The 25046-nt window shown below is 39.1% G+C and overlaps 1 pseudogene; it reads left to right on the forward strand.

Annotated features, from left to right (window-relative positions):
- Positions 1-24434, forward strand: part of LOC114689002 — a 40760-nt pseudogene extending 16326 nt beyond the window's left edge.
- The last annotated feature ends 612 nt before the right edge of the window (positions 24435-25046 follow it).

Consider the following 25046-nt stretch of genomic DNA (forward strand, 5'->3'; position numbering starts at 1 on the left):
GTAGACAGGATAATTTAAGTTAAGAAAACTGGCTAGAAACTAAGTCAAGCTAAGGCTGGGCATTCATAATTAATAATCAGCCTCCATGTGTAGTTTATTTTGGGAGCTGGGTGGCGGGCCCCCCAAAAGAGTAAAATACCAGATAACAACATGTTGTATATTCCATCTCTTCATTTTTGTCATGAACATGTAGCTGACAAGTGTATTATTCCATTCTGTTGGCTAACCCCTTACTAAACTGATTGTTTCTTTTGCTTTTTGCTTTCATGACATACCATTTTGTCAATGGCTGCTCTTATATCTTGTGGTAACTGAATTTCATTCAGAAAGTCCTTATTTATGCCTAGAAGCATAGTCCTCACTTTTTCCTTAGTGGTTAAAATATCTAATATTGAAGTCCTTGATTCATTTGAAGTTGAGTTTTATGAAGGCTAAGAAGTAAAGATCAAGCTTAAATTTTCTGTATGTTGAAATATATGTTCTCTAATATTCTATGTTGAAGATACTTTCTCAGATGTATAATTTTGTCATATTTGTCAAAGATCATGCAATTGCAGTTGCATGGATGTTTATCTGGGTACTCTATTCTACTCCATGGACCTATGAGTGCATCCTTGTGCTATCACCATGTTACAATTATTACTAAGTAGGGCTCTTTAGTAAAGTTGGAATCAGGTATGATACTTTCCATGGTATTCATTTTGCTTGGATTGCTTGTGCTTTTCTTGGTCTCTTTGGCCTCCACATATTTGATTTATTGTTTTTCCCTGTGGCTATGAATAAAATTAGTGTGATGACCATTTTCATCATAATTATTAATTCTCCCAGTCATGATCATGGGAGGTCTTCCTTCTCCTGGTGTCTACTTTATTTATTTTCTTCTTTCAATGTCTTAAAGTTTTTCATTGTAGATGTTCATTATTTCCTTGGTCGTTTATTTCCACTTTTCTACTTGTTTTTGGTGTGTGTGTGTGTGGTGTGTGTGTGTGTGTGTGTGTGTGTGTGTTGTGTGTGTGTGTTTACAGATGTTATCAAAGGATTGTTTCTTTCAGACCTTTATAATTTGGTTGTTCTTATTTTTGTTAATTTACATCATACCAATTTGCTGAAATTATTTATCAGTTCTAACATGTTTCTTTTATGGTGGAATTTTTAGAGTCTGTTTTGTGAAGAATTGTACCATCTAAAATAAGGATACCAAGAATTCTTCTTTTCCTATATTTACCCCTTTATTCTCTTATCTAACTACTGTAATTAAGACTTCAAGAACAATACTGAATAGGAATGGAAATAGGACAGTCTTGTATTGTTCCTGATCTTACAGAGAACTCTGAGATTTTTCCCCTTTCGCATGATGTGGCTATAAGATTGTCATATATGGCCTATGTTATGTTGAGTTAGCTAACTCTGTCCCTCTACACAATTTTTTATCCTAAAGAATAATGGATATTGTCAAAGGCTTTTTATGTCACTAGTAGCATGATAATGTAATTTCCATCCTTTATTTATGTGCTGGATAGCATAATTGGTTTACATATATTGAATGTTCATACATTCTCTCTCAAATTAAACCAACTTGTTAGTGACACATTATTGCCAGAAGTTTCTCTGGATGAGTCTCTCCCATCTGCAGTCCCATAGCCGCTTATAAAATAATCACTCAGAGGCTTAATATTAATTACAAACCATATGGCCTATGGCTTAGGCTCATTACTAACTAGCTCTTATAACTTAACTCAACCCATTCTATTAATCTATGTTTTGTCATGCAGTTTCATGGCATTACCTGTTCTCTCACAACTTGCTTCTCCTGGTGGTGGCTTGCAGCATCTCCCATGACTACATCCTTCTTCATCTCCGTCTTCAGTTTGAATATGCCGCCTAACTTTATTCTTCTTCACCATTGGCCAAAGAGTTTTATTTATCAACCAATGAAAGCAACACATATTCACAGCATACAGAAAGACATCCCACAGCAACACATGATCTTTTGAGATACAGGTTTGCATGTAGTTTACTACTATTTTAATGAGAATTTGTACATCTGTGTTTATTATGGAGATTCATCTGTAATTTTTGGTCCTTGTGTGTTTTTTATATCAGGGCCATACTAGCTTCATAACATGAGTTTTGCAGAGGTTTGAGCAATTGCTCAGCAGTTAAAAATCACATATTGTTCTTGAAGAGGACCCATACTTGGTTCCCAGCACCCACATGGTGGTCCACAATCATCCATAACTGCAGTTTCAGGAGGATCTGATGCCCTCTTTCTGACCTCTGTAGTCACCAAACATGCACATGACGCACAGACATGCATGCAGACAAAAATACTGATACACATTAAAAATAAATAAATCTAAAAAACATTTTTAAAGAATTCAGGTTGGGCAGTGGTGGCGCATGCCTTTAATCCCAGCAGGTGGGAAACAGAGGCAGGTAGATCTCTGTGAGTTCCAGGTCAGCCTGGGCTACAGAAGTGAGTTCCAGGAAAGGCACCAAAGATACACAGAGAAATCCTGACTCAAAAAAGAAACAAACAAACAAAAAAAGAATTCATTCAGTCTTCCCTTTGTTTCTGTTCATGGAACAATTGTGTGAATTCTTCCTTGAAGTTCTGGAAGAACTCTGGAGTAAATCTATCTTTTTTTAGTTGGGATACTTTTTATTACTCCTTTTCATCTTGTTGTCAATTATGAGTCTGTTTAAATTGTTTATTATATCTTGGTTTGATTTTTTGTACATCTTATGGTAATAAACCATGACTATTTCTTTTATATTTTCCAGTTTTGTGGGTAGAGGTTTTTAAAGTATGTCCTTAGGATTTTCCAGATTCTATTGTAAGTTATGATTTCTCTGTTTTCATTTCTAATTTCATTTGGGTGTTCTACTTCTTTTAGTGAATATGGTTATCTTTATCTTTTCAAATAATCAACTTTTTGTTTCAAGTATTCTTTGTATAGTTTTTTGCTTTTTGTTTCTGTTATATTATCTATTTATACCTATTGTCCTTGAGTTTTATTTGTTATTGTTTTTCTAAGACGTTTGGTACATCATCAAATTATTAATTTGAGATCTCTCAGTAAATAAATACATATGGAACTCATGTTTGGAGGCTTAGGATTAAATACAGAAGGGTCCAAATTCTCTTGAATTAAGATCTTTTTTTTTTTTTTTTTTTTTTTTTTTCCGAGACAGGGTTTCTCTGTGTAGCTTTGTGCCTTTCCTGGAACTCACTTGTAGCCCAGCTGGCCTCGAACTCATAGAGATCCGCCTGCCTCTGCCTCCCGAGTGCTGGGATTAAAGGCGTGTGCCACCACCGCCCGGAATCAACTTGATATTGCCTTGTATCAGCTGAGAAAGATATCTTTTTTTTTTTTTCTGGAGTTGAGGACCGAACCCAGAGCCTATGCTTGCTAGGCAAGCACTCTATCACTGAGCTAAATCCCCAACCCAAGATCTTAATGAAATATATAAAATGAATTTTGATAGAAATTTTACAGCAAAAACTGTAACACATTGAGAAAAACACAAATATATTATAATTTTAATTATTTTTTATTTTCATCTGAACTGAATATTGGTCTTTATATATTCAAAATTATGTTGAGCAACTAAATTTGGGAAATCATTAAAGCAATCTCCAGTCATTCAAATTCTATTTTCAACCAGGAACAGCAAAATCACTGTTTAAACAAAAACGGTTTGTGGTCCAAGAAGGATTAGTGGAGTGGAAAATTCTAAATTTCTTTGTAATAGAAGTGACCAGTGCTCTAAAATGATGCTGACAGTTTTCCAGCTTTCATCTTGGGGATCCATTTCTAATTTTAGTACCTAACACTCACAATACTACAATTTCAATCTTACTTTGAGAATATTGTTGAACTTCTTCTGTGTCCAATCTTCTCAACAACTGTGGTATAATGGATGAGATCTACATGAGCAAACTGGACATGAAGGGGGGTAATGAAGGGCAAGGGTCAGTAAAAGAGAGCTTAGGGGAGCAGGAGATCCCAGCTGGATCAAGAACAGAGAGGGAGAACAAGGAAAGAGATACCATGATAAATGAAGACCCCATGGGAATAGAAAGAATCAAAGAGCTAGAGAGGTCCCCAGAAATCCACAAAGATACCTCCACTGAAGACTACTAGCAATAGTCGAAAGAAAGCCCGAACTGACCTACTCTGGTGATAGGATGGCCAAATATCCTAACTGTCATGCTAGAACTCTCACCCAATGACTGATGGAAGCAGATGCAGAGATCCACAACCAGGCCCCAGGTGGAGCTCCAGGAGTCCAATCGGCAAGAGAAAGGAGGGATTATATGAGCAAGAGATATTGAGACCATGATTGGAAAAAGCACAGGAACAAATAGCCAAACTAGTGGAAACACATGAACTATGAACCAACAGCTGAGGAGCCCCCACGGAACTGGATCAGGCCTCTGGATAAGTGAGACACTTGATAAGTTGATTAGCTTGAACTGTTTAGGAGGCCCCCAGGCAGTAGGAATGGGATCTGTCCTTAGTGCATGAGCTGGCTTTTTGAAACCTAGGGCCTATGCTGGGACACTTTGCTCAGCCTAGGTGAAGGGAGGAGGGGACTGGACCTGCCTCAACTGAATCTACCAGACTGAGCTGAATCCCCAGGGGAGTCCTTGCGTTGGAGGAGGTGGGAATGGGGGGTGGATTAGGGGGAGGGTAGGGGGGAGTGGGAGGAGGGAGGACAGGGAATCTGTGGCTGATATGTAAAATTAAATTTAAAAAGAAAAGCTGATGTGCCTTCTCAACATTAAAGAAAATCAAATGGATATCCAATAAAAGTAAAAACATGTTCCCATGCCCATGAAGATAAAAGCCTTGGTCCACATTTGCTGAGGAAATGGAGCCAACACAGCAACCAGTCCCATTTATAATCATTCTGTGTACTAAGAATCCTTCTAGCTCTTCTAGGTTTAAGCTTTACTACACACGAAGTATATATTCTTTTGATTCCAGAATATTATAGAAACTGGGATATAGCAATACCCTAATTTAAATGCCTAAAATTAAAATACAAATAGAACCAATCTTAAAGGCACAGTTTGAAACTGAAATGAAGACTAAGACTAAAGCATCTAACATAGTGATGAGAAAATAATAAAGGCTTATTAAATGCTAGATTTCATTGTTGACCTTCAGAATAACCAATTGGTTTAACTGAGAGTTTCCTGCCTTTGTTGAATGTGCACCTCATGAATTGCAAAAGCTTAAAGATTCTGTCTACCAATATCCCCTCAGTGGCAAAAAGAGGCTTTCAGTATTTGAGCACTTAGGTAATGCAATTAAAGGAGTGAAGGTGATAGATGTTAACAAAATGAAATATGCTAACTGAAGGAAGGATTTGTAAGACCTTTCATATCAATAGTGACCACCCTCAGTTAAGTCACGAAAGCAGTGACATAATTGTCAGGATGTGAGACACAGTAGCTGTTCAGAGATATTTGTCAAAACTGCCAGTTCTATAGTTTAGCTCACAGCTTTATTTAAAATGACCATTTTATAGACTAAGCAGAAATACTCATTTATTACTTCTATATGTTATATTTCTTTATATAGTTAAACTATGTTTTTAAGCAAAGCAAATTATATTTCTTTGTTTTTCCTTTTCTTTCTTTTTTCATTCTAGCTAGAGTTTTTGTTTGTTTGTTTTATTTTGTTTTCTTGAACTGATCCTTGGCTTGAGTAATGCTAATTCCCTAGCTCAGGCTCTCAGTGTCTTAGCTGGCATTATACATAGTTATGTGGCACCATTCCAAGCTGATATTGATTGCTGACATTGGGAAATATATACAAAGCTACTTTATATTATATATAGTATTCTGCAGTATATGCCTAAAACTTCTACTCCATAGCTGAGTGTTTCTATGCAAAATAGTCTTAGAGGATACAATAAAATTCATGAAACAGGAACTTTAATTTGGTTACTAACAAATTCAAGCAAATCTCCTGACCTTCCATGGACTATAAGTCCTACAGAAGCAATAAAAAGGAAACCTATGGAGATATTTCTGATATAACCACAGACCAATCCTGGGCATTTCTATGTCTTCATTAAATAAAGACGAGAAAATCACTCCTCCATCAGGCAGCAGGAGCATTCTTAGGGATCTGCAGAGATGCTGAGTGCAATGGAAGGCATCTTCCTTTTTATTGTCACTAGTGAAGCCGTGCTGGAGTTTTAGGGAATGCATTTATTGTATTTGTGAACTGTGCAGAGTGTGCCAGGAACAAGAAGCTCTCTAAGATTGGCTTCATTCTCACTGGCTTGGCAACTTCCCGGATTTGTCTCATGTGGATGATAACTTTTGACACATATATAAACTTACTCTCTATACATAAACTTACCTATGGCAAGCTATATGAATACATGAATTACCTATGGGTAACTATGAATCACCTGAGTGTCTGGTTTGCCACCAGCCTCAGCATCTTCTATTTCCTGAAGATAGCAAATTTTTCTCACTACGTATTTATCTGGCTGAAGTGGAGAACTGACAGAGTTTTTATCTTTCTGGTAGGATTCCTGTTTGTCTCGTTGTTTATTGCTGTAGCACAAGTTGTGAAGATGACCCATGATATTAAAATGCAATACAGAAACATCTCCTGGCAGGTTCACCGACAGGCAAATGAGCTACTTATTAATCACATCTTTTTTCAATTTGGGATGCTTTTCCTCTTTATGATAGCTGTTATTACATGTCTCCTGTTAATCATTTCTCTTTGGAGACACAACAAGCAGATGCAATTGAATGTCTCAGAATGCAGAGACCTCAACACAGAAGCTCATATCAAAGCCATTAAAGTTTTAATTTCTTTTATCGTCCTCTTTATCTTGTATTTTGCAGGTTTGGCCATAGAAATATTGTGTTTCTTTTGGCAAGAAGGAAAAACTGCTGTTCATTCTAGGTGTGATAATTATGCTCATGTATCCATGTTGTCACTCATTTATTCTAATTCTAGCAAACCACCAGCTTAAGAAAGTCTCTTTGGAGTTACTGCAGCAATTAAAGTGCTGTGACAATGGAGATCTCAGAGGCACATAACAGTGTGGCATGGAAGGAATACCCTGCTATAAACTGGTGAGAAAATCCTTGAAGACCTTTTTTACACACACTAGTCCTTACAAATAGTTTGTAGTTCAAATATCAAACACTAAAAATCTCCTGCAACTGCTTTAACTATATCTTGGGTTCTTTCTCTGCAGAAGGATTGTATTCCACATGCAAGTTCAGCTGCTCAGTCAGCCTCCTGATGCTAAAGCTTATTCACCCATTTTTGCCAGGAAGAAACTTTAGCCTACAGACTCTTCTATGTAAAGACTTCTGTGATGGTTGTCAACTTAACTATATCTGGAATTAACCACAATCCAGAAATAGAGGACACACTTATGGTCCAGTTTTTGAAACTGGAAGACACCAGCTTTCGATCTGGATCTTGAGGTGGGATGACATACACCATTAATCTTGAAGCGGGAAGGCACACCTTTAATCTAGGCTATACTTCCTTTGGAAGCATATATAAGGACAATGGAAGAAAGAATGGTTTGTTCCTTGCCTACTTGCCTTCACCTTGTTGGTACATCCATTCCTTCACAGAACCTGATTCCTCTGAATTCCAACATATACAGAAGACTAGCTAAGACTACCAGCCTTGTGGACTGAGGAACTACTGAGTTCTTGGACTTTCCAATCACAGCTCTCCATTGTTGGATTACAGTCTGTGAGTCATTCCAATAAATTCGTGTGTGTGTGTGTGTGTGTGTGTGTGTGTGTGTGTGTGTGTGTGTGTGTTGAAAGAGAGAGAGAGAGAGAGAACGAGAGAGAGAGAGAGAGAGAGATTCATTTCATAAGTTCTGTGACTATAGAAAACTTGGACTAATAGAACTTTCATTGTGAAAATAAGCATTCACATTGTGAAAATAAATATTCAAAAAAGACTGGAGGATTGATACCATTTCACAGAAGACCCAGAGGAAGGACACCAAGATAGACAGCTGTGATCACCCCTGACACAGAAAAGATCGCTTCTGCTGTGTGCAGTTTTATTTCTCACAAAATTGCTATTGTTTTCACCTACTAAATGTCAAAGTTCTTGTTACGGTGGGTATTTGATGTAGTAGCAATTGTCATGATAGTGGATGTAAGTCTGAAAAATAACTAGAGAAGCTGAGTCTATGTGTGGAAAAAGGGCTAGAGCACTGATGAGTCTCCATACTCTTCTGGTTCAGTCTTTTAAAATGAGTCCATCCTACATCAGTTAGTGTTGAGGATAGATTCTGCTGAAAAGCACATTCACTCATACACACACACATACACACACACACACACACACACACACACACAACACACACACACACACTTAACACTGTATCTAACCAAAGCACAGAAGAACATGAAGAACATGTGGAACAAGGGTGGAACATGTGTGAAGTTTGCATATACATATGCACATGCAAACACATATGCACACATATGTGTATAGAAACTTATACTCAACAGCATCTTTGAACTCTTCATTTTCAAATTTCATTATTATATACAGCCTAATATATGAGGTTAGGATTTTGTCTTTCACAAAATACAGAATGTAGCCGGCGTGGTGGCGCACGCCTTTAATCCCAGCACTTGGAGGCAGAGGCAGGCGATCTCTGTGAGTTCGAGGCCAGCCTGGACTACCAAGTGAGCTCCAGGAAAGGCACAAAGCTACACAGAGAAACCCTGTCTCGAAAAAACAAAACAAAACAAAACAAAAAAAATACAGAATGTATCAGTTTTCTGAAGCCTGGATATATTTTTGTATACAAAGTCATGATTCATTTTCTCTGGGAGGTTTCAAATTCAATACTTGTATTTTAACTAATAAGTTTAGAATGTGCAGAAGACAAGAGATGATACAAAAAGAACCAAACAAAACAAATTCAAAGACAAAAGCTCCTTTTAATATCACTAGCCAGTGTCAAACAAATTTAACAAACTGATTCATTAGAAGTTGTATAGCTCATAGTTTGAGGATCTATGGCATGTATCCAAATTACAATAAATTATTTTATTTATCATGTTTTTAAAAATATACATAATTATGAGTTCTGAGGTATCTATAATAAGCACTCTTACAGGTATGTGGTAATAACTTTATCATATTGTTTAATTCAGCTTTAGTTTCCTACTGTTTCAAAATAAATAAAAATAAGTACTGTGAATTACGAACACAAACTTTATTTATTTATTTTTTAAAGGTATTTTTTAAGATTTATTTATTTATTATGTATACAGTGTTCTGTCTGCATGTATGCCTGCAGGCCAGAAGATGGCGCCAGATTTTATTACAGATGGTTGTGAGCCATCATGTGGTTGCTGGAATTGAACTCAGGACCTCTGGAAGGACAGTCAGTGCTCTTAACCTCTGAGCCATCTCTCCAGCCCCCGAAACTTTATTTATTAACCAATCACAGCAAGACATTTAGAGCATACAGAGCAATATCCACAACACATCCCCTTTCTTTTTTTTCAAAAAGGTAGGTTTTAATTTTAACATAGTAAAATTACATATAACAAAACAATTATCAAGCAAGAACTACAGTTACAACAACTAGTCTATTTATAATATGTAGTCTATTTGATTTGGCAAAATTAAAAAAAGATATCCTATCTATCCTATATTTATGAGTCTTAGGTTTCATATCTAACTTACCTTTTATCATAACTAAGGGAATTATAACTATCTAGTCTTTTTGAAAAAAAATAAAAGGGGAAGTGCTGGGAATATCTCTCTGTATGCTGTGAATGTGTTGCTGTGGTTGGTTAATAAATAAAGTGCTGACTGGCCAGTAGCCAGCAGGAAGTACAGGCGGGACAAAGAGAGAGGAGAATGCTGGAACAGGAGGGCTGAGTCAGGACATGCTGCAGCCTCCACCATGAGAATCAAAATATGAAGGCAGAACTGGGAAAAGGTACCAAGCCACATGGCTAAACATAAATAAGGATTATGTGTTAATTTAAGTGTAAGAGCTAGTCAGTAGTTAGCCTGACCTAATGGCCGAGCAGTTTTAATTAATATTAAGCCTCTGTGTGGTTATTTTATAAGCCATGGGACTGCAGGGCCCAAGCAAAACCAGAGAAATGTCTAACTATATGCTTACTCAGTTAATATTATTTTCCTTCTCAGGTCTTTGATGAGGTTAAAGACCAGATGATTAAAATTACAATCCTCTTGTATCTTAGCTAAGAACTTGTCAGGTACTAACTAGATTTAGATTCTTCAGGATGTACAGCTATTGAGTAATCTCTGTATTTTGCCATTTACCTATATTCTGAACACCTAGTATGTGTTTCTAGCTTGATGTTATTCTTATTGGATGTATTTCCATTTTGTTTATGTTATTACCCTTTCTCCTAGACAATATTTGATAATTGTTCCTATTGTATGTAGTTTTGTATTTGGTTTAGAACCTTCTTATTTAGATTTTTTTTAAAAAAGTGAGTATTCACTCTGCCTATGACCTTGGCTAACTGACCAATAGAGGCAGTGCTTCTTGTCTGCCTACATGACCTCTTAAAAGGAAGAGAGAGGGGGGTCGTGCTCTCTCTCTGGCTTGTGGAGACTGAGTCAGGCAGCATGAAGCAGTGTGTGTCGATCCCCATCTTCCTGGACAAAGTGGAAGGACTCTGCAACTAAACCTGCTTTATCCTGTACCTGTGAGTTTATATTCCCATAGCACCTATTAATAAATTGATATATATTCTTATATACAACCTTCTGGCTCATGATTTAATTCTGTTCTCTTATTAAAGAAATAATAAAACAGATTTAGTTAACTGAGGAAGAGCTACACGGTAAATATTTTATTGTCAAGAAATCAAGCCCACCTTCAGTTTGAAGACATGGAGCCAGTTCTCAACCCTTCTACTTCTTGTTACTCCACTAACTCCCCCAACTCTCCTCAGTGCTGAATTTGTCCTGTGAAGTGTGGCACTGCATGAAGGGAACACACAAACATAATGTTAACATAATACAGGTGAAGAGTTATAAAGGAAGAATAATAAATAATGAGGACCAAGAAGAGTAGGAATAGCTTCCAGTATGTTACATATAGTGCAGTAGGGTAACTATATTGCTCAAGCATTAACATATAATCAATACAGAATTAATGTGGAGTACCCTGTTAGTTCCCAGTACAAAGAAATACAAACTGTATTTTAAAAGTGCCAATGGAGTGCTCGGCCATAAATGGGACATCTTTATCACCCACCTCCCATGAATCAGGGATCATTGCAGACAAGGAAGAAAAAAGAATGTAAAATTCATAAGTTAGGGAGGACATGACTAAATCGGTTTTCTTCTGGACATGGCAGGACTCTGTACTCTAACTTACAGTAGTTGTGGTTGCCTGAACAAAAGCTGCACAAAAAATAAGCTGTTAAATGTTTTTGTCTGGAGGGGGAGAAGTTCATGAGACCCTGTTCCAAACTGAGGAGATATCAACAATTGATTGCATGTAGAGGTGGAAAATTTGGTTTTATTAAAGGGGGTGGCCCTCGTGGAGTTGACCATGCTCTGGTGGGTAACTTAATGCTCAGTATTTCTTAAAAAAAAAATTACTCCTAAATAATCTTTCATTATGTGTCAACAGTTTTCATCTCTTACTTGTTGATGACAATCTTACTTAATTCCACAGCTTGACTGTTGTGAACACTGCTGCAATAGACATGGAATGCTAAGTATCAGTTTAATGTGATACATTTATTTCCTTTTCAATGTGCCAGTAAGAGTACAACAGCATAACAGCAGTACAGTTTGGAATCACTGGGTCAGTTATTACCAAAAAAGGATACAAAGTTAGGGGTTAGATTAGTAGGTAGAGGTGAATCTGGGAGGTGTTCAAGGATGGGGGTACAAATATTATCAAGCATCTTATGTGAAATTCTCAGACTTAAAAAATATTATATAAAAACAGTATTTAAGATATTATAAACCTTACTACCAGATTGGATTATTAAATGTTTTGTGCTTGTACTTTGTTGTCAAACAGTAGTATATGCTATATAATGTGAAACTATGTATGTCAATGAAAGCACTACAGATATTAATGATCATTATGGCCTGTTGTATTATAATCTTCCTTCTTGTTTCAACATTCTGACAGTATTCCATTCTTATCTTAAAAGGTCAAATTCATGACTATAGCTCTAGAGACCTCTACACACAACTGGTCCCTTTTAGGTTCTTTTTTTTTTTTTTTTTTTTTTTTTTTTTTTTTTTTTTTTTTTTTGGTTTTCGAGACAGGGTTTCTCTGTGTAGCTTTGCGCCTTTCCTGGAACTCACTTGGTAGCCCATGCTGGCCTCGAAGTCACAGAGATCCACCTGGTTCTGCCTCCGAGTGCTGGGATTAAAGGCGTGCGCCACCACCGCCGGCCCCTTTTAGTTTTTAGTTAAAAATTTTTGTTAGAGTTATTTCACAAGGCACACTGCTAATATTGGCATTCCAAAGTTTTGTAGAAGAATTATCATGTCCTTAAATTCAATATAAAATTATCATGATTTTACAAGTTGATTATTTTGGGAATGATGTAAAGAATTCTTTCAAATTTTATAAATTTGAGGGTCAGGTGCAATCCCAAAGAACTGGCATTTTCTTCCAATTTGTCAGCCTTTTTTCTGTCTAGTATCTGGAGATGTAAAATGGATAGAATGTCATATATCAGGATGAGTTCACTGTGCGTTTGGCCTATGCTCTTTGGAACTTTACTTTTAGGACTGCACTATACTATAGATTGTAGCATGAATCTTAAAAGGTCTTATTAATAAAAACAAACCCGGAGCCGGGTATTGGGTGAATGCTGGAAGATCAGAGAAGCAGAACAGGCCACAGCCACCTCACCTTGCCAGTTCCTCGCTGATCCTGTTTCCTCAGACTGGATGCCTCTCAGTTGAACTGTGCTGCTCAAAAGCTAAAAGCTTAACCAACCTAGTTCTTCATCCTCAAGCCTTAAATACCTTTCTGCTTCCTGCCATCACTTCCTGGGATTAAAAGCCATGCCTGGCTGTTTCCAATGTGGCCTTGAACTCACAGAGATCCAGGCGGATCTCTGCCTCTGAAATACTAGGATAAAGGTGTGTGTTAGCCGGGCGGTGGTGGCACACACCTTTAATCCCAGCACTCGAGAGGCAGAGCCAGGTGAATCTCTGTGAGTTCAGGAAAGGCACAAAGCTACACAGAGAAACCCTGTCTCGAAAAACCAAAATAAAAATATAAAAAAATAAAAGGTGTGTGTTACCACTGCCTAACCTCTATGTCTATCTAGTGGCTGTTCTGTTCTCTGACCCAGATAAGTTTATTAGGGTGCACAATTTGGGGGAACACAATATCACCACAATAGATTACATTATAATTTTTAAGACAGTAGTTGTGTCTAAATCATAACACTAATGATGTGATTTAACTCAGAATGAATGTGGAGACGGAGAGATGACTCAGTGTTAAGAGCATGGTCCCTCATCCAGAAGCTAGGGATAGATTATCAGGACAAAAATCGTAGGTTGACAACGATCTGTAACTCCAGGTCTTTGGGATTCTCCATGCTCTTCTGCTCTGCTCGCACCAGGCACTAATGTTCTACACAAACATACATTCACACAAATTATCCAGACACATAAAATAAAAATCAGTAAATATTTCTAAATGAAGAAAATGAGCATTGGGAACAAAGAATTTAATTTTTTTGTTAAATTTAACATTTTGAAATAACTTTAAACTCATAGAATAATTGAAAACTATTATAGGAAACTCTTGGTTTAGTTTATTCAGATAATTCATTTCAAATGAGTTATCATATTTGATTTTTAAATATTTTATTTTTTCATACATTTTATGTGGTCAGAAGGTTTTATCAAATCCCGCCAAGGCCCCAAAGTCCACAGCCTGCTTATACAATAATCATTCAGAAGCTTATATTAATTATAACTGCTTGGCCTTAGCTTAGGCTTATTACTGCTAGCTCTTGCACTTAAATTAACCATAATTCTTATCTGTGTTTAGTCACATGGCTTGGTACTTTTTCTCAGTTCTGCCTTGTCATCTTGCTTCCTCTGTGTCTGGAAGGGCTCAGCCCTTCCTCTTCCCAGGATTCTCCTCATCTGCTCCACCTGTCTATACTTCCTGCCTGGCTACTGGCCAATTAGGCTTTATTTATCAATCAATCAAAGCAACACATTCACAGCATACAGAAAGACATCCCACAGCATTTTTATATATTCAATTTAAAAATCAATTAAATTTAAACTGCAAAAATGACTTACTTTTTAAAAACTCAATAGTTCCTAAGTGCAAAATATTCTCTCATTAAATATAGAGCTGTAAATACATATGATTTAATAGCAATATAATATATTTTATTTAGTATATAATTGGAAAATGTTAAAAAAAATCACACACCCTTGGCACTTCAAATTTAAGAAAGTGTAAAATTGGCATCAGTAAATTCTTAAATACTAGTAGCTCTGAGCATACATTAATTATATTAAATTATATATACATATAAATTGTTATAAATTATATCCCACGATGTGTGTGTGCTTGTCATCTGTAACTCCGTATCTGCAGCAACACATGCACTTCTGATACATCGTAAGTAGTAGATGAAAACATAAAGCACAAATGTTTTGATAAATGAATGACTATGAAATATATAATATATCAATGTGCTTATTAAATATATGATTTGGCACTTTAGCAAAGAAAGTGTAGGTAGGGTTTATGATAGCTTTTGAACACTGATTTAAACTAGTGTATATCTTTTTTGAGAATTAGGAATATATTTATCACTGTAGGCATGCTACTTTTGAAATAGGTTTAGAAGACAAATGTCAGAGGACTTCCACATCCCTAGGTGCTAAAGTGCCAGCTACATGGGCTCATTGCTTCAACCTCACTCTTGCTAACTCAGTTTTCTGTCAGCTTTTCTCTAGATGCTATTTTTATTATTTCCAATGAGTTCATAGCTCATGTTTCTAGTTCATGACACATTAATCTCTTCATTCATTGTTGACAGTGAAAAAAAAAACTGGGAAGACTTGAACTGAGTAACAATTTGCAGACACACATTATATCATCTGAGAACTAGAAAGCAATGGACTGTGATGATTTTCCCCAGTTTGCCACTTCCAAGGTCACTCACATAAAATAAGCAAATATTCCTGACTCTAGCCTAGTTTTTCACCTGAAGATCTTTCATATGCCCTGGTCAAGACACTCATCTCCAAGTTCCCTCCCATGTAGTGTTTTAGACCAAGTACTTATTGTCTATCTCTGAAGAGCTAAGAAGTATGAGAGAACAGGAGAAACTATAGTTTTCCATAATCAGGACAGAATTATCATCTGCTAAATGTCACTTAGAATGCAACTTGTTTTATTCAGTGGAAATCAACACCATCTCTCTCTCCTTTCAAAGGCCAAATTATAAGTGACAATCTGAATGCTGAAAAGGTCTTCCTGTAATAGTCTCTAAACGCTTAAGATATTTCCAGAGCTGATCCTCATAGATAGAGCCTAGGACCCAACCATCCACACTGAAGCAACACAGTTTCTTTATAACAATCATAAACATAGCCCTCTCCACTCACCATAACCAAACTATATGCATGTCCACAGTCCTACACTAATCTAAATGTCCCTTTAACCTCCTCATGGTATGAAACAAGAGGCAGCTGCTATTGTGACTAATTTGCATCTTCCAGGATACAGAGAAGCAGCAAACAAACAAGTATGTGATGAAATATTGTGTATCCCAATAAAGCCTGCCAGAGGATAAGAGGACAGAGACAGCCACTAGATTAGACATAGAGGCCAGACAGTGGTTGCACACATCTTTAATCATCCAGGAAGTGATAACAGGGCAGAGAAAGGAATATAAGGTGTGAGGAAATAGGAACTAAGGCAGTTCACTGAGACATTTGGGGAGGACTCAGAGGATTCATGGAGTTGGTGGTGGCGGTGGCTTGCTCTGCTTCTCTGATTTTTCAGCTTTACCCCAATACCTGGTACCATGTTTTTTTTTTATTATAAGACCTTCTAAGATTCAAACAACACTAGTATTAACATGTGCCACAATCATTAAAAGCAAAATCATCAGTCCAGGTAATCCAGGTATAAAAAGTGATATTGTAAAACCTTATTAGCACTACTCAAAATTAAGAATAAGTTGAATGTATAATGATGAACCCTAGAGCTTTAGATTAGAAAACTAAAAGAGGGCTGGAGAGATGCCTAATTGGTTAAGAGAACTGACTGCTCTTGCAGAGAACCTAGTTAAATCTTCAGTTCCCAGAATGCACCTAAGTCTGTAGCTCCAATTCCAAAGGATCTCATGCACTCTCCTGGCCTCTTGGACCATGCATGCAGTATATGTAGATACATCCAAGCAAAGCAGCCATAAACAAAATATAAAGAATTTTAAAATTTTTTATGTAATATTGATAAAGGTGTTTTCCAAAATAAACAAAAATAAAAGCCAGATAGAGGAAAATTAACAGAAGAAAATCAATTAAAAACAGAGAATATCCCTGGAGGATGAACACAGCTCCACACCAGCTCAGTAGACTTGGGGCAGGATGAAGTTCACCACAAGCTGGGCAGTTGGCACCATTATAAATCTTGGAAGCAGTGTCCTGCCTAGTGCCATGATGACTGAGTAGACAATGAGACCTACATGTGACACCAGGCAGACTGGCACTATTATAGTGAGCTAATGTACGGTATACTATGGGACAGAGACAGAGAGCCAAAATGTTCATGCTCTGTGGACAGAGGCATAGCTGAGGAGGTGAAAGCAAGGAGGAGTGGACTGATGCATGTCATGAAGGCCATGATGATGTCTAGGTCTGGGTTGCAGTCAGAGCCATGTCTAGGTTCATGCCCTGTTGCAACTGGTTGTTTTAATGACCCCAGCTCCTGGTACCACCAAAAGCCAAGAAGGAAGGCTATACTGCCCTCACTGGCTACAACATTAGAGTGAACTGGGCCTGCACCTCCCTGGCTGAAGCACTCGGGAGAGTCCTACACACACCTAGAAGCACAATAGAGCTGACACTCTTCACAGGGCAAGGGCGAGCTGGCCCTGAGCATGAGAAAAAAGGAAAGCAGATCATGCTGCCATGTGGTGAGGGAAAGATGCCTCCCCACACCCCTCACCACCTGCAGGAGGTGAGGGACCTGATCCAACCCTCACCAGCTGCAGCACTCCAGAGAATGAGCCTCTGCCTCTTTAGGACACCATAGTGGAGTTGATCCTGTGGACAGCAGCATGGGTGAGCCAACCTTGAGCATGTGAGAGGGCATAGCTGATACTGCCTCCCTCGGCCAAGGTGTGGTGGTAGGGATGAGGGAAAGATGTCCTCCTCCACCCTTACCCCTACCATCTTCAGCTGGTGAAGGAGCTGACCCCTCTACCAGCTACAAAACTCATGATATTAGGTGCTGTGCTTATGGGGCAACACAGTGGAACTTGCCCTGTTGGCAAGGCACAGGTGAGCCAACCCAGGAAAATGAGCATGGAGACCTGACTCTGCTCTTCATCTTCCATATGGTGCCATGGTTTGGGAGAGATGCCTTACACCACCCCCCCATCAATGCCTGAGGCAAGTGGGAGAGCTGGCCTGAGGTCACAAGAGCAGGTGAGAGAGCTGCAAGCACCTCACCTGTGCAGCACAGTAGAACCAATCCAGTAGGTGGAAGTGTGGTGAGCCAGCCCATAGTTGTGAGCATGGAGAGCTGTCCCCATTACTCATCTGTCATGTGGTCACATGGGCAGGGAGAGATGCCCTTCCCTGCCCCACCAATCAATGACTAAGGCAGGTGAGAGAGCTGGCCCTGAGGTCATAACAGCAGGAAAGCTGGCCAAGCCCCTCATCAGCTGCAGCACTTGAGAGACATGCTTGGGCAACACAGTAGAGCTGACCCTGAAGGTGTAGGTATGGGAGATCTGCTCTGAGGCATGAAAGCAGGAGAACAGGCTGCAAGGGTTGAACTTGACAGGGCAATGCAGGAGAGTTCACTCTGTGATGAGAACAAGGGAGAGCTGGTGGGCTGACCAGCCCTGCAACTATCCAGGCACAGAACCAGGGTTACGAGTTGGCCCACCCCAACTGTGGTCTGCTGGAGCATATGAAGGCACAGATCCTGAAGACCCAAACCTGCAGGATTTCCATAACACAAGTTAATAGCAGGATAACCAAGAGAGTTCCAATGAGGTCCTGCATGGATAGTGTAGCAGAAATCAGAGACCTCGAACCAGACCAATGACTCTTAGCAATGAACACTTTCACACAAAGATATATGGATGAAAAGATTTACTGTGTGACTCACTATGTTATATTACAGCTTCCATGACGAGATTAACTTTTTCCTTCTCTGTTTTTTTTTTCTTTTTTCTCTGAAATTTCATTTCATTTCATTTCATTTTATTTTATTTATTTTGTGGGGAGCTTGCAAAGGCAGAGGTGGATACAAAGGGAGGGGAAATGGAATGGGATGCATGATGTAAAAAACACAAAGAATAAATAAAAAGGAGAAAAAAATGTATAAAAATAAAAAAAAAAGAATAGAGAGTATAAGCAAGGCTGGGGATTCTAACCTAGCCCACAGCCAGACTCCAGCAAAACCTTCACCCCGTGCCATGTGGCCAGGTTGGGCAGAACACAGCCAAATGCACCAATCAGGAGCCCATATGGCACAGGCAGTTGGGCACTATAATGGTCTCTTTGTTATGAGGAAGCATGGCCCAGCTCAGCATCATGGTAACCTGAGTGGGACAAGAGACCGACACACAGCCCTGGGGCTGTCCACCAGGCTCCGAAGAGAAAACACAAGCCCACATGGTACCTTGCAGCACCAACCAGATGGACACTATTAGAGTGAGCAGATGTATGGATGGTGTTTTATGGGAGAGACAGACAGAATGGTTCAGGTCCTGTGGAAGAGGCTTATCTGAAGAGATGAGAGAGAGAGGAAGGAGTGGCTGAGATGGTGAGGGAGCTCACCCTTGACCAGCGGCGCACACAAGAAAGCAAGCCTGTACTTTGTCTGGGCAACACATGACTCTCTTGATGAAAGCATGGGTGAGCTAACCCTGAGAATAGGAGCATGGGAGTCTTAGCCCCACCCCTCATCTGCTACATGGTAGCATGGGATGGGGAGAGATGCCTTCCCCATCCCCACCCATCAATGCCTAAGGCAGGTAGGAGAGCTGACCCTGAAGGAACAAGAATGGGAAAGCTGTTCCTGCCCCACCCAAAAGCTGCAATACTTGGGAGAGCAGGCCCCACACCTCACTAGGGCAGCCCAGTAAAACCAACCCAGTTAGAGGGGGTGTGAGTGAGCAAGCCCCAAAGTTGTGAGCATGGGAGAACTGACCCCATTTCTCATCTGTCTTGAGGTAGCAAGGTTGGGGGGGGGGGGTGACGTTGCCATCAATGCCTGAGGCAGATGGGAGAGCTGCTCTGTGGTCATAAGAGCCAGAGAGCCGTCCCTGACCCCCACCAGCTGCAACGCTTGATTGAGCAGGCCCTGCACCTCACTAGGGCAGCGCAATAGAACCAGCCATGTTAGGGCAGGTGTGGGTGAGCCAGCTCCAAAGTCATGAGCATAGGAGAGCTGTCCCCATTTCTCATCTGTCTTGTCCTCCCCCACCCCGTCAACACCTGAGACAGGTGGGAGAGCTGGTCCTGAGATCACAAAAGCAGGAGAGTTGACTCTGATCCCCACCAGCTACAACACTTAGGAGAGCAGGCCCTGTATCTCACTAGGGCAGCACAACAGAGCCAACCTTGTTAACAGGTGTGGGTGAGCCAACTCCTAAGTTGTGAGTATGGGAGAACTGTCCCCATTTCTTATGTGTCTTATAGTGGCATAGGCAAGGGAAACATGCCCTCCCCTAACCCATAAATGCCTGAAGCAGATAGAAGAGCTGGCCTGTGATCATAAGTGTGGTGAACCATCCCTAAAGTTGTAAGCATGGAGAGCTGTCCTTATTTCTCATCTGGCAGATCAATCCTACAGCTTTCCAGGCCCAGACCCAGGGTTATGACTTGGCCTTCCTCAACATCTACCACATCTATGATCTATTAGAGCACATGAAAGGACCTGACCCACAAACCCAAAGCTGCAGGATCTCCACAACACAGGGCAAAAACAGGATATCCAGGAAGAGTTCTAGTGAGGGAATGACATTGATAGTGTAGTAGAAACCAGAGGACTTGAACAAGACAACAACTCTTTGCAATGAACACTTGCAAATAAAGATAAATATGGACAAAGGGTTTATGGCATGATTCACAGTGTCAAACTGCAGTTTCCATGATGAGATTTTTTTATTTTTTCCCTTTCAATTTTTTTATTTATTTCCTTTTTCTCTTAAATTTTATTTGGCGGGGCAGGTGTAGGTGAAAGTCAGATGTAAAGGACAGGGAAATGAGTAGGATCAAGATACATGATGTAACAGAATAAATAAAAAGGAAAAAAAGGAACTAAGAATAGTCAACACATACTTTTCACAAGATGAGGAAGAATCAGATTGTTATGGGAGAAAAAAATCCTCTTACAGAATACCAATGTGGAAAAAAGGTATAGAACATGTTTACAAAGTAGAACAAACATACCATAGAATAGATCGTGTAAAGATTGTATAAGAACAACTTAATCAGGTACTTAATTGTGGTCTACAATTATGGTGATGATGACAAAAATAAATTCCTAGGAGTACTAAAGTCCAAATACAACCCAATGGAACATACTGGGAAAGAGTGGAATATTATAAAAAGTCTTATAGTCATGAAACACAATCATTCATTCCAGGAAACATGTATTCACGTTGCTCCACACTGGAAACCCCACAGTGCATTCCTGGCTACTTCCATTATACTAACCTTAACAATATTAATAAGAACAAAGGATTTTAAGCCATCTATTCAAAGTCCCTATGGACTCTTTGATTAAATCTGAGTTCTTTGACTCTGGGATAATCTCATGGTATGAGGAGACATGGAGTGAACCTTGTGGTATTCCTTTGTTCCTGTAGTGTTCAAACCCATTACACAATTGATCAGAAATGACTTATTATCCAAGCTTATCTAAATATCATATAAAGAGAGATATATATCATAATATATGGAGTCTTTGCCATAGCAACAGAATTATTGAACATCTTCATTTGGGGTTAAATTAATTAAGCTATATACAATCTAATTAGAGTCTTTAGAACTACTGCTAGTATACAACACCATCCATGCACACATTTCTACCCCTCAACACAAACTGAACAAAATTATGTGCAATTTCACAGTCAGTAGAACCAGTCAGAAATTAAAATACTATATGAATTTAAATTATTTTATCTGCCTGAATTTCTTAAAGAGTGCATTTTCAACAATGCCATCCAAGTCACAAATTGTACCTTTTAGAAATAACACTATAAAGCTCCTCCACACCCCATCCTGCTGGGCTAAAATCCCAAAGAAAAATAAGATATGCGGGACATCCTAGTGTGAAAGATACAAGATGTACTGGACACCCAGTTAGAGTTCAAAGGCATCATTCATTTTACTTTTCCTTATTGAGGAAGCTGCCTTGCTCTCTACAGCATAGACTTGGAAGAAGCTCCAGAGCCTCTTCCATGATTTTGTTTGTCATGCTCACAGTAACCTTGCTGATCCCGAGCTCAGCTCAGAGCCCAGATAACAGGATGAGAACATGGATGTGGGGCTGTGAAGGGGGAATGGAAGGATGAGAACATGGATGTGGGGCCTGTGAGGGGAGAATGGAAGGCAACAATGAGAGGAAAGATTATTCTGATGAGTTCATCCCACAAGAGTAAAAACCTGGTGAAAGGGAATCACCCAGACATCTACAAGGATGACCCCAGCTAAGACTCCTAGCAATAGCAGATACGTGTCCTGAACTGGCCATCTCTTGTGACCAGACTGGTGCCTATCCCAATTGTCGTCAGAGAGGCTTCATCCAGCAACTGATGGAAACATGCAGATCCACAGTCAAACGTTAGGCAGAGTTTGGGAAATCCTACAAAAGAGGGGTAGAAAGGATTGTAGGAGCCAGAGGAGTCAAGGACACCACAAGAAAACTCACAGAATCAACTAACCTGGTATTTGCTCTGCCCTTGACCTTGGGCTATAGGGCCCGAAGGAGGCGGTGCTTCTTGCTGTTGTATATGACTTCTTATAAGGAAAAGGGGAAGGGTCACATGGCCTTCTCCTGCTCCTGCCTGCAAGGTAGATTTGCTCCCAGTCAGATCAGAGGACTACTTCAGTTACTACTCCATTCTGACATGAATATGTCCTGGTTATTTGTTTCATTTAGAAATTAATCATGACATGAAGAGATACGATTTTGTGTCCAGTTGACAAGGAGTAGACTTGTGGTGGCTATTCTTGGTTTTCAACTTGACTACATCTGGAATTAACTAAAACCCAAACATGGAAGGCACTCTTGTGAGGTATTTTTACTTAATTTAAAGTAGGAAGATCCACTTCTTATCCAGATCTTTGAGACACTTTTAATCTAGATCATTTGAGCTAGGAAAACCCACCTCTAATGTGAGCCATGCCTTCCTCTTTTGGAAGCCTACATAAGGATATGGAAGAAGGAAGCTTTTGGTCTTTGCCTGATTGTTCTCACCTTATCAGTAAGTCCATTTTTAATTGGCATTGCAGGCTACTTTTTTAGGATTCCAGCTGCAAGCCCAGCTGAGACATTCATCCTCATGGACTGAGTAACTACTTTATTCTTGGACTTTTTGTTCACAGCTAGCCACTGTTGGATTAACTATACCAAATCCTGTAAGTCATTCTAATTAATCCTCTTTACACATAGAAAGAGAGAGATTCATTCTGTACTCTGATACTTTACAAAACCCAGACTAATACATGACCACAGGACCCTCTTTGCTAAAATACCAGCTACCAGGCAAGATATGTATACTGATATAATAGTACCAGATATGGGGTAACCAAATTACTTTCTGATTGGAATGATGCCTACTTCACCAAAGGAAATTAATGCCTGGGACCATACATCTGTTTCAAAATGAGGCCTGAGCTGTAGAGTATAATCTGCCGTTATTGATTTGATAAATGTATTGTCAAATTGCCTTCTAATTTTGTTTATACCAATAGAGATGAACTTCTCTTAACTTTGATCAGAAAAGTTTCCTTTGCAGTGGGTAACAACTAATGCAGGCTCATGGCTGATAAATGTACTAAGAAAAAGTGACGGTGAGGGCCTACTGCTAAATGGACTATCTTTGCCATCTCCCCAACTAAGGCTCAGGGAACATTGCAGAAGAGGTGGGAAGATTTTAAGAGAAAACTGATGGACAAGAATGCTATGAAAGAGTTTTATGGCTACAACACAGTTATTGCATTCATGGATTCTAAGCAGCTATGGTTATCAACACAAAGCCTACACAAGATTAGCCCAGTCCAAATGTCAGTACTAATAGCAGTAATAATAGCAGAGGAACACTTCTGAACATATGCCTGAGGAGCTATGGGGTGAAGGAGGCAGCATCATTCCTCTTTAGGGCTATGGCCACTGGTAGTTTACATATACTCTAGTGGATGGCCCCACACCAGTGCATGTTTGGGGGCACTATTTGGACTTAATGGGTCATTAAATAAAAGAACAAGACTTGAGATTAGATAGGGGCATGTTGAGTGGGAGCCTACAGGAGTTGAGGTGGGAGAAATTTCTTGAGGATCTTGTTTGCCACCAGCCTCAGTATCTTCTGTTTTCTAAAGATAGCAAATTTTTCCCACCATATGTTCCTCTGGTTAAAGAAGAGAATTAATGTGGCCTTTATCTTCCTGATAGGATGCTTGTTTGTAACATGATTACTTTCTTTTCCACTACTTGGGAAGTTGGTTCAAGACAACAAAAGAAACACATTCCAACAGATCCCCATTAAGAAAAGTGAGTTCATTATTGACTATGTTTTTGTAAATGTGAGCGTCATTTTCTATTTGATGGTTACACTAATTGCAAGCTTCCTGTTAATTATTTTGATTTGAAGACACAGCAGGTGGATGCAATCATATGTCTCAGGATTCAGAGACCTCAACACAGAAGCTCATGTAAAATATATGAAAATTTTAATTTCTTTTATCATCCTTTATATACTGTATTTCATAGGTATTGCCATAGATATATCTTGTTTATTTATTCCAGAAAACAAACTGCTATTTATTTTTGGTTTGACAATTGCATACATGTATCCTTGCTGTCACTCCTTAATCCTAATTCTAACAAACAGTCAAATGAAACAATCCTCCTCCGTTAGGGTACTGCAAAGATTAAAGTGCTGTGAGAAAGGAAGAGATCTGAGAGCCACATGAAAGTCTGGAAGAAAAGAAAAATGAATGGTCTGCAATAATTCAGAAAAGAAATCCTTAAAGACCATTTTCATTTGCACTGTGTTTTTGTGCTGATTTTTAACACTATTATTAAACATTGTTGGAGTCTTCTGAAATGTTTTACTGCCTCTTAAGGAACCTCACTCTCTGGAAAGATTTATTTCAGTGTGCAAAGTCATTTGCTCATTTAGTCTCCAGAGTCTACAACTACTTCCTACACATGTCATAGCCTAGGGAATGACCTTGCAGGAATAGCAAAAAGGGGGAATAGGTGGAATCCACTTTTATAGGTTCCCCCCACACAAGTGCATATGTGCATATGTACCTATGCCACACATGCTGGGCGCAAATTACATGATCATGCAGCACACAGGTTACATAGGACGTAAGACCCTGGGATGACTAAGCATCTTGTCTGGCTACTTGACAGCATACATGTGGTCATGTATCTGGAGGAGTGGCTAGGAATTCTAACAGTCTAAACTCTTTGTTTTTATAAAAAAAAAAAAAAAATGGTGGATGAATATGAATGGGGCGTCGTGTCTCCCAAAACTGCTGCCAGATGACTCGGTTCATGTTGGTTAACTTTTGAGG

The sequence above is a fragment of the Peromyscus leucopus genome, unplaced genomic scaffold (assembly GCF_004664715.2).
Source record: "Peromyscus leucopus breed LL Stock unplaced genomic scaffold, UCI_PerLeu_2.1 scaffold_1471, whole genome shotgun sequence".
NCBI classification, from domain to species: Eukaryota; Metazoa; Chordata; class Mammalia; order Rodentia; family Cricetidae; genus Peromyscus; species Peromyscus leucopus.